Source organism: Polypterus senegalus, chromosome 13 (assembly GCF_016835505.1).
Source record: "Polypterus senegalus isolate Bchr_013 chromosome 13, ASM1683550v1, whole genome shotgun sequence".
NCBI classification, from domain to species: domain Eukaryota; kingdom Metazoa; phylum Chordata; class Cladistia; order Polypteriformes; family Polypteridae; genus Polypterus; species Polypterus senegalus.
The window spans coordinates 61,422,728-61,433,687 of record NC_053166.1 but is presented as its reverse complement, the minus strand read 5'-3'; positions in this window follow the sequence as shown (position 1 = coordinate 61,433,687).

Genomic DNA, 10,960 nt, shown 5'->3' with positions numbered 1-10,960 from the left:
GAATGTGTCAAGAGAACCAGTGTCTTTTACAAGCTGACAATCACAATGGTAACAAAGCCAGGCAAGTCTGTTGGTACCACAGCTGAGGAGTTAGAGTGGGACAGGTACCAGGTATGTGTATGGGACTAGGCCACTAGTCCATTGCCCAGTCCCTCAACAGTATGACAGACTTACTGGAACACTGTAATGCATTTTGCAGATGAAATCTACTGACTAACATAAAAAAACTGAACAGCAAATAAGAAAATAGAGCAGATGCAAAATATGAAGTATTAATAGCTTCTATGTGGAGATTGGAGGTATTTCAGGCCTCATTTAAAAGGCAATTATTAAAAAATTATATATGATTCAATCACTGCTACAGATCAAGTAAGAACATAATAATGTGGTAGTGAGAGAACAATACTTGAAATTATGTTAGGAACAGAAATTGATTAGCTAATACATTTGCCAATAAATATTTATATTTCCTTACCTTCCTTGATCTGTTGATAGGGGTTGCTAAACTCCTGTCTGTTGATAGTTGTTAAACTTGTATCAGGGTAACTGAAGCACACTTTCTTTAAGAAACAGTGTAATACATTTATTGATAAACACAATAATTACAAAATTATGGTAAAGGCTTATATATTGACACAAAAGACTGAACACAGCACAGATAACCCCAACATACATACAGCACAGAAGTGGCTGCTGTTTGTTTGTGTATAGGTTTTATGGATTTTCTTGATTTTGCAAGCCTTTTTGTTTAGTGTTTTTCTTTGGGAATAGCTGTGTGATGTCACATTCAACTCATCCTTAGTCAAGTGTACAGCCACTTGCATTGTGTTGTGAAACACTCTTTTTTGTTTCCAATTTAGTCAAAAGTGTGCACATGGTTTATTTAACATAATTATTCATAAGTTTGTAAAGCAATAAAAATGAAATACGGGAAAACAAGCACCAAGCCAAAGCTTAAAGGACCTGATCTTAGAGCAAATAATCCCTCAAGATGTTCAGAGGGACTCCACAGTGTCTCTCTCCAAGAGTTCTCATAAGACTAGAGTTCCAGACCCCAAACATATATGGTGCTTTCAGAGATAATGGGTGAGCTAATTGGTTCCAAAGAGAATAAAGACAGCCATGATCCCAGTTAATAAGGAAAGGTGTAGCTACTAGCACAGGTCCAGGTGCTTGTTTTTTGGAATCGTCTGCTGAGATGTCAGCTCAGAGATGTCAGTTCACAGATGGCAGTGGAATTTTTAAATAGATTGTTTAATGGAATCTTGGAAAGTGAGAGAATTCATTAGGAGTGGAGAAGAAGTGTAATGGTACTGATTTTTAAGAATAAGAGGGATGTGCAGAGCTGTAGTAACTACAGGGGGATAAAATTGATGAGCCACAGCATGAAGTTATGGGAAAGAGTAGTGGAAACTAGGTTAAGAAGGGAGGTGATGATTAGTGAGCAGCAGTATGGTTTCATGTCAGGAAAGAGCACCACAGATATGATGTTTGCTCTGAGTGTGTTGATGGAGAAGTATAGAGAAGCCCAGAAGGAGTTGCATTGAGCTTTTGTGGACCTGGAGAAAGCATATGAAAGGGTGCTTCGAGAGGAGCTGTGGTATTGTAGAGGAAGTTGGGAATGGCAGAGAAGTATGTAACAGTTGTACAGAATATGTACGAGGGAAGTGTGACTGTGGTGAAAACTGCAGTAGGAGTGATGGATGCATTTAACATGGAGGTGGGATTACATGAGGGATCGGCTTTGAGCCCTTTCTTATTTGCAATGGTGTTGGACAGGTTGACAGATGAGATTGTACAGGAGTCCCCGTGGACTATGAAGTTTGATGATGACATTGTGATCTGTAGTGAGAGTAGGGAGCAGGTTAAGGAGACCCTGGAGAATTGGCTGTTTGCTCTAGAGAGGAGAGGAAAGAAGGTCATTAGGAACAAGACAGAATACATATGTGTGAATGAGAGGGAGGTCAGAGGAATAGTGAGGATGCAGGGAGTAGAGCTGGTGAAGGTGGATGAGTTTAAATACTTGGGATCAGCAATTCAGAGTAATGGGGATTGTGGAAGAGAGGTGAAAAAGAGAGTGCAGGCAGGATGGAATGGGTGGAGAAGAGTTTCAGGAGTGATTTGCGACAGATGGGTATCAGCAAGAGTGAAAGGGAAAGTCTACAGGACAGTAGTGACACCAGCTATGTTATATGGGTCAGAGACGGTGGCACTGACCAGAGGTCAGGAGACAGAGTTGGAGGTGGCAGAATTAAAGATGTCAAGATTTGCATTGGGCATGATGAGGATGGATAGAATTAAAAATGAGGACATTAGAGGGTCAGCTCAAGTTGGACAGCTGGGAGACAGTCAGAGAGGCAAGATTGTGTTGGTTTGGATGTGTGCAGAGGAGAGATGCTGGGTATATTGGGAAAATGATGTTAAGGATAAAGCTGTCAGGCAAGAGGAACAGAGGAAGGCCTAAGAGAGGGTTTATGTACTGTATATGGTGAGAGAGGACATGCAGGTGGTGGGCGTAACAGAGCAAGATGCAGAAGACAGGAAGATATGGAAGATTTTCCGCTGTGGCAATCCCTAACAGGAGCAGCCGAAATAAGAAGATATAATATCAGTTACCCATTGACTAAAAAGAGGTGGGATAAGATTCTTCCAGTTGAGCAAAATAAGTCTATGTGCTAGTAGTGAACTAAACACAATCACAGTTTGTTTGTCCTTCTTCACTTTAAGCCCATCTGGGAGATCACCAAACACAGCTGTTAATGGATTATGGGTGATTGTGACACCAAGGCTGCCTGAGAGGCATTTAAAGATTTTTGTCCAGAAGGAGGTTAATTTGGTACACTTCCAAAACCTATGGTTCAATGAGGCTGGAGTTCGACTGCAATGTTTACTGGTTGAATCTTGCCCTGGAAACATTTTGGACAATTTTAAATGAGACAGATGTGCTCGATAAAAGATTTTAAGTTGAATAATTGTATGCTTTGTGCATATGGAGCTAGAGTGAATTCTGTGCATGAGTAAGAGATTGTTTTCCCACTGTACTCTGGGATTTTTGAAAAGGAAGGATTTTAAAATGTTTTTATATCTAATATATAAAGCAGAGTCGATGTATGTATGTTTGTATGTATGTATGTTTGTTGGTCCGATTGCCAGCAAACTGGGGATGGGGCTCCTTTGTGACCAGGAGGAGGTCATGGGGTTATGTTTGGCTGGGAAAAATGTTCGTGGTGAATGGCAGGACACCTTTTCACTGACACAGCGTTCGGCACATGTCCCCGTACTTATCATCAACAAGATGGCCGCACGTTCCAACAGACGTTCACGGTGGTGCCATCTAGCGGCACCTTTGGTCCCTGTGCGTCGCTCTTTACCCATGTTTCTTTAAATTGCCAAGAGAGGCTGGAAGTGTCCAAGTGTGACAAGGCCGATTGCTTTGATTGGGTGGAGGGGAACTGCCGTATGAATGTAAAATGTACTGTAAATGACCCAGTGCGTGTGACTGGCTGACACACCCACGTTTCCGTGGGTCACACCCCCACACGCACTGATAGTGCTATATTTCATTTGCCAATGTCTGTTATATGGCAGCCTGTTTGAACACAGGCTCGCCTTAAAAATACAGCATCCTTCCCCTGCCATTTTCCCCACACGCAACAGCGGTTGTATTTCACTTCTCTCTGTAGTTACCATTGCCAACGTCCGTTAGATGTCAGCACGGTGCAACCCAGATGCTCCTTAGAAACAGAGCCCCCCTCCCCTCCATTTTTCCCAGTACGGTTTCAGTACTACTCTTTCTCACTGGCTTTCCGTATTTGTAGTGCTATTTGCTCGCTTTCCCACTCACAGTATGATTTCAGTGTTGCTCTTTCTGACTGACTGGTGCTATTTGTTCGCTTTCCAACGTATTGTAAATAAGGTAAATTCCTCTCACTGTGGTTCTTATTCCGTACTTAATACCATGTAACACATTATAATTGTCCTACTTTTCGCTAATATATCCATGCCACTGAAAAAAAGACGTAGAATTGGAAGGTCCACTTCAGATGCCAGAAGAAAGTCTATTTCAAGGGCGTTTGAAACGCCACAGCAGACAGAATCCAGAGTGGACAAACTTACAATAAAATGTGAATCAGAAAACTTTTTGTTCTATTTCTATGTTCTGTTTCTTTCATTTGGGAAATTCGCCAATTATAGATTCCCGGGCAACGCCAGGTACTCCTGCTAGTATTACATAAATGCTGGTTAGCAAAATTGGGCAGATTTTGTTTAGAAAGTTTCTTATTTGGAGGTAGTGAAAGAATTGTGTTGATGGAAAGTTAAATTTGTAGTGTAACTGTTCGTAGGGTGCAAAGACATTATCTATGTACAAATCTCTAAGTGATTTAATCCTGGATGTTTTCCAAACATTAAAACTGCGTACGTTTGAGAGGGTGGAAAAAGATGCTTATTGTGCAAGGTGCCACAGATAAAAACTTCTTTATCTTGAAGTGCTTCCTAAATTGGTTCCATATTCTGAGTGAATGAAGCAAAATTGGGTTGTTAGTATATTGGTGATGACTTGTATTTACTGCGGCACAAAGCAAGGAATATAAAGAAGTACAGCAGGATTTTATTTCTATTGCGGGCCAAGCGTGTGTGTGTTCATTTATTCGTGTCAATGTCCAGGTTTTTATAGGTTGCATATTTGCCGCCCAGTAATAAAATTGAAAGTTAAGTACAACCATGCCACCTTCTGTCGTAGGTCGTTGTAGGGTTGCCCTTTGGATATTTTGAATTCTGCATTTTTTCAAGTGTGTCATTTTTAGCAGAGGGTTCTGCTGAAAGCTTAGGAAAATGAGGCATTGCAAACTCTGTCCTACAGAGTTAAACACCAACCAGAACCTCACAAATAGTTAAGTGAGCCAAGGGTGTCATAACAGAGTTCTGAAAAGTTAAAAGGCTGTTTTTTAATAGGGTTATACCTGTAAATATCACAGGCAAGTTTGAAACACTTACTGTAAAGGTGAAGAAGAATGAGTCATATGTTCACTGGAATATCAATGTATTTTGCTGCCAAGTGATATCAATTGTAAGAGGACAATACATACTGTACCAAACCCAAACGTTTGTAAAAGCTTTGAAGCAGCATGCTTATTGACAAGTAGAGAACAATTCAGAGTGGTTTATCATAGACCTTTAGGTTTGTAACCGGGACTGTATAACAGGTTCAGCTTTGGAAACTGTTTAATGAAGGATTTATAATGCTAGTCTTAAAGCATGCAGTCTGCAGGTAATGCCAAATAAGGAAAATAGACAATTAAATGCAGAGAAAAAAGAAAAAAGAGTGTTCTGAGTGTTTTCCTCTGTAACAAATCTCCTTGGGCCCATCATTTCTAATATGCTCACCAGGAAGATGAGGACATGTTATGACATTTAACTCTTTTTATCATTGACTGTAATATTTATACAGTACTAGGAAATTCATATTTAGTAATAATGTTTTGTCATATCCTTTTAATATTTCTAGATATTTTGATACCTTTCTATATTTACAAAACACAGCTAAAGCTATATATATATATATATATATATTGCGAAGGACGGCCTGGGCCTTTACCTGTCTGAGATGCCTTGACAGGGGAAAGACCAGGGGAGAGAATTAACTCAGGGCCTTACCTCCTCTGGAGCACTAGATAGCAGCCCCACTGAGTTACAGCGGTGTTATGGTCTCCCACAGGGCTCTTTGGTAATTGCAATTTGAAACAACCCTGCTGGGTTCCATGGGCCCCCACCAGGGAATGCTGCAGGAACTGTTGGGCCCTTTGTGCTGGTGGAAGAAGGACATCGAACACCTGGAACATTTCCGAGTGCCATTTAAAAGAAGCCAGCAGCCACTACTCTGAGAGCCAGATGCGGGAGGAAGTGGACAAAGGATGCGAGGAGGAATAAGTGACCTGAAAGAATGAGAGACAAGAGAAAAGAAGGGCTGTGCATTGTGCTGTTTGGTGCTTGTATTGTACTGTGCTGTGGAGAACGAGACTAAAGTGTCTCCCTAATGAAATAATTGTGCACTGAGTGCTAGACTTGTGTCTCAGCCTGTTTGTATTGGGGTTGGGACAGCTGGAGCATCCCAGTATTTCACAATACATACACACATATCCACAGTATTTAAGTTACAGTATTTCTTTCAGTATCAGTTGTCATGACTGACCGTCCCTGATTTGACCAGCGTGAGTGCCAGTGGTCCTGTGCCAACAAATTTCCAACCTTGTTTTTTTGTTCTTGTTGCAGAATTTATTTTAAAGTAACATCTGGGATCCACTGTATTAATTCCTCTTACACTTTTGAAAATGTCAATAATGTCCTCTCTTAATCTTCATTTGCTTAAACTGAAAATGTTCAACTCCTTCAGTCTCTTCTCATACATCATACCTCTTAGACCCGGGATCAACCGAGTCACTCACCTGTGAACTTTCTCTAGCACTGCTATGTCTTTTGTTGTAATATGGACACTGAAACTGAACACAGTACACCAGGTGAGGCATCACTTAAGCCTCATTCCTGTCTGATTTCCACAGTGGCCACTTGCTATATGTAGGTTGCATTGGTTCCATGTCTGCATGTGCTCTAAATTCACTGTTTTCCTCCCACATTTAAAAGAATGTGGATCATATCAAGTTTAATTCCTGCCTTGCACACATTACTACTGGGACAGACTCCAGCTCCTTATAATCCTGTAACATAGGTTCAGAATCAATAGGTACAACAAGATTTGAAGTACATATACTGTAGAGGTAACTTGTAACGCCTCTTAAACTGAACGCAATTACAGTTAGAAAATAATAACAATCTAACTGAAAACTTCATAGTCTTTACTTTGAAGCATGTTGTTAATGCTTAGACACCCATCACACACTGCTTCTGGCTATTTCATTTGCCATAAGGAGCTTTGTAATCTATTTTTATTCTGTTCATGCGGGATACTGAGAACTCTAGCTTCAATCTGGCCAGTTTTCAAAACTGAGGAGAGAATTAATTTTGGCCCAGGCTTTTATTAGAAGTCTGCTCCTTTCTCCTTTATCCATAGAATTGTTACTTCTAGTCATTTCAGAGAATCATAACTTAAAATGTGTTGTAAAGAAATTGATTTCACAATTCTAAGAACCTGATTAGCTCCTTAATGAGTCATGTGAATACAGAGTGAAACTAATTGTTGATTTGTCACCAGTTCACCGCAGGACACATTCACATACACATAAACACACACACACACACTCATATTCAATTTTGAAGCAGCAATTAATCCAACATGCACAGCTTTTTATGTGAGAAGAAACATGAGTCTATCAAGAACAGCCACATGGACACAAGGAGAATATGTTAAACTCACAAAAGCAGCATTCTGGCTTGGTATTAGGCCTGAGACACTGAACCAAGAAGCAAGACATAGTTTGTAAATTTTTGTTTCCAACAATTAGTGTCATAAGTGTTGTACATTTGATCTGCTCATGTTTTTAGCAGGAAGCCAAAGATAACAAATACTATTTTATGTAGAACAATTGTTTGAATATACAGTATGATATTGCATACACAAAACAATCCTGTATCACTTCCTTAAATCCTATTTTTATCTTTGCTTTGTGCAAATAAACTACACTTCTGTACTGAATCACACCTCTGATAAGTCGAGAAGACTTATTTCAGAATTCAACACTCCATCTGATGATGACAGGTTTACTGCAATGTCTGCCCTATGATTTATTTATAAGTTCTATATTTCATCATTAATACTGTCATGCATGTTTCTTTTCTATTTTTATACTATTATTACAACACAGTCTGCCTAAAACAAACATATTGCTTGGATTATTGATGATCTTTACCTACTGCAGACACATGATGGCTCTTACATTGGTCTTTTGGCATTAATTATTTTAAAACTGCTTAAAACTACCCATCTTGTTTTATTTGTAAAGTGCAAGGAAAACTGTTGCAAACACAGAAAACAAAGAATTGAAGCCAGTTTATCATGCTCGCTGACCATCCACCACTGTAACTAACACCAAAGACACTATCCTAATTGGCCATCGACTGCTTTGGATGGGATCCAAATTTTTTTCTTCATTTATCCAAAAAGCCAGAAATGCAGACCTCTCATACTGAGGTGATACCAACAATATTTAAAATGGATAGAATTTTTTTCTGTCCTTTATATAGCACATTCTCTAAAGAAAAGCTTCAGGAATAAAGACTGCTGAAAAATACTTAACAGTAAGGGGAAGAAAACTTTAATTCTGCACAAATCCTGGTATATTTTGTTCAAAAAGAAACCCAAGAGAAGAACAATGCAAAGTAATAAAGTTTGCGTAGGTGTATGGCATTGCCCAGTAAGAAGGAACATAGCAACTGATTTGCCTTTCGCATTAGTGAAATGCCTTCACCAGACATAACTCCATAATGTTTATTTAGTGCTGCAAAGTTGCCAGGAATGATTCTTTATGTTTTAAATAAAGAACTGAGAGTAAAAAAGCTCTTCAAACTTAGTTTCAAAGATGATGCTGGCTCTTTTCAAGGTGCAGCTCAGCATATTACAGTATCCCATATCTAAAAAATAGTGCCAGCTTTGAGTTTATTGTAGCACAAGGACACATCTGCGATCTTGCCAGCCACAGTCTCTAATTGTTTTATAAGCAAGCATTTCTAGATGAAAATGTGCTGTTTACAACTAGATAAAAGCATTCTACAAGTGTATCATTAGGTCCCACGCACCTCTATTGAGTGCATGTAACACTCAGCAAGTGCTCTTACAAGGACATAACACGTATCCTTTGGATTGTGCATATAAAATGTGCAAAACATTTTTTCTGCTTTACTCCAAGTTTTAAAGCTCATGGAAATTTGAACTAATACAGTCTGAAATAATGTCATTTTATTTCATATTTTGGAGTGTAGTCTTGTTACCCTAAATGAACATTACAGAGTTTTCTTCAACAAATATTAATATGACTAAGACTTCTTTCAACTGTTGATCAGATGACAGAATACAAAAAGCAAGGCAAGGTGACAGGTCAAATAATAAAACCAGCTTTGATACCATGTTGTAAGAAATCAACACAGCATTACCCTTGGTGAGGTTTTTGTCAAATTTTCAAGGATTTTATTAGGTTTTGTTTTATGGAACCTTTCATTGCAATCGGTAAGGTGAAGTGCTTTAAACTAAAGGGCTGCAAGTTAAAATTCTAAAGAAATTCAAGGAATGAATTTAATCTTAATAATCAAAGCGTTCTGTTAATAGTGCACATATTAAAAAGTACTGTTTGATATCAAAAGAAACTAAAAATATGAGAAAAAAATGGAAAATAAATTGAGTGAAAAACAAAAAAGGTGTCACTTAAGTTAAGGGCTACTTATGCACAGTATCTTTATATGAATAAAAATAAAGACATATTGTGAAACTGGAGTTTTTTTTCTATTTTTGCCCAAGATTTGCAACATTGGTGGGAGGGAGAAAATGATATGTCATCTTACATACAGTTGATGACATTAATCCTAAAAAAAATTGCAAGAATAATACATTTCAAATGTTTTTTCAGATGCAGGCCGTTGAAGCTTCCAAGATATAATTTGAGAATACTGAGCAGCAAAATACAGAGAACATTGTTTCCAGCAGAGAAAAGTAATAATAATTCTAGGATGTACTATTTCTGCAGTATGAGAGGGCTTCAAATTATACTATCTCACAAACAAGCTGGTATTTTTGATTCCTGTGCTTCTGTCGTGGATGAGAGCAGCGTTTCAGATGGATAGCTGCAACATGAATTATTACAAGTTTGAAGTGGGCTTTACTTGAAAATGGTTTCCATCAATGAAAAGTCAAATGAATGTTCAGCTATGTGATTACTAATACTAACGTGTATTCAATCTAAGACAACCAGACATATCACAGCTTTTCAAATAACCAGATAAATTCATGTTTTGTAACCTGGCAAGTGTCTAGCATTCATGCTTGGGAAATACCACACTCAACAATGAATGAAGGGTAATTTGAAAATAGTTAAAGAGCAGTTTTATCCAAGTTTTCTTATCACACAGAAAAAAAAGACAAAAGCACACTTTTACTCTAAATTACAGTTTCTATGAGACATCCAAAACATCAAATGAATCGATGCTGCCTTACATACCACATTATTGTCAGAACATATTATGGAGGTGAAGAGGTTAGTTCTACTGTACCCCTCCAGTTCTCAAGGAGTCTGACTGACATGTCCAGGTGCTGTCTGCGTCCTCCTGTGTCTGGGTCTGTAAACCCCCCCACATTCTCAATGATGTGCACATTAGCTTAATTGGCAATTGTCTGTGTGTTTGTTACAGGCTATCAATATTTCCAGGGCTCCTTCCTGCTTTGCACTCAGCGCTGCAGGGAAAGGCCCCACATGACCCTTAATTAGATTAAGTAGGTCCGAGAATGTTCTGTTATGTTATCATGCTGTTTTTGGATGCAAGCAGAACCTTAATGAGATATTCAAATCCCAGCCTTGGCAAGCTGTTAATAATTAATAAACACCTTTCTTCTTGAACTGAATTTGGCTTTGCATCAAAGCAAGAATCTGGCAAATGAAAGCATTATCATTATTTTTATATTTAATAGCTGGAAGAATTTTAGGCCACTGTTGTTTTTCTTTCTTTCTTTCTGTTGTTTAACATGATGCCTTACGCAATATAAGATGCTGTATTATTTTAAGAAAAAAGGTATTGCAATTTATTTACCAATACATGAAACCAACACATTTTTTGGGGATAGGAGACCTAAAAATGGTGGAACTTTGTGATACAGGTGTCCATGGCAGTGCAAGTTTTTTTATAAGAGTGTGGCTCAGGCTTTGTGGATGTAGGTGTGTGCTGGCAGAAAGCCATGTGGCCTCAGAGTGTTTAATGAGAAAATTGGCTAATTCCTTGTTCACGTGTGAGCATGATCAATCCA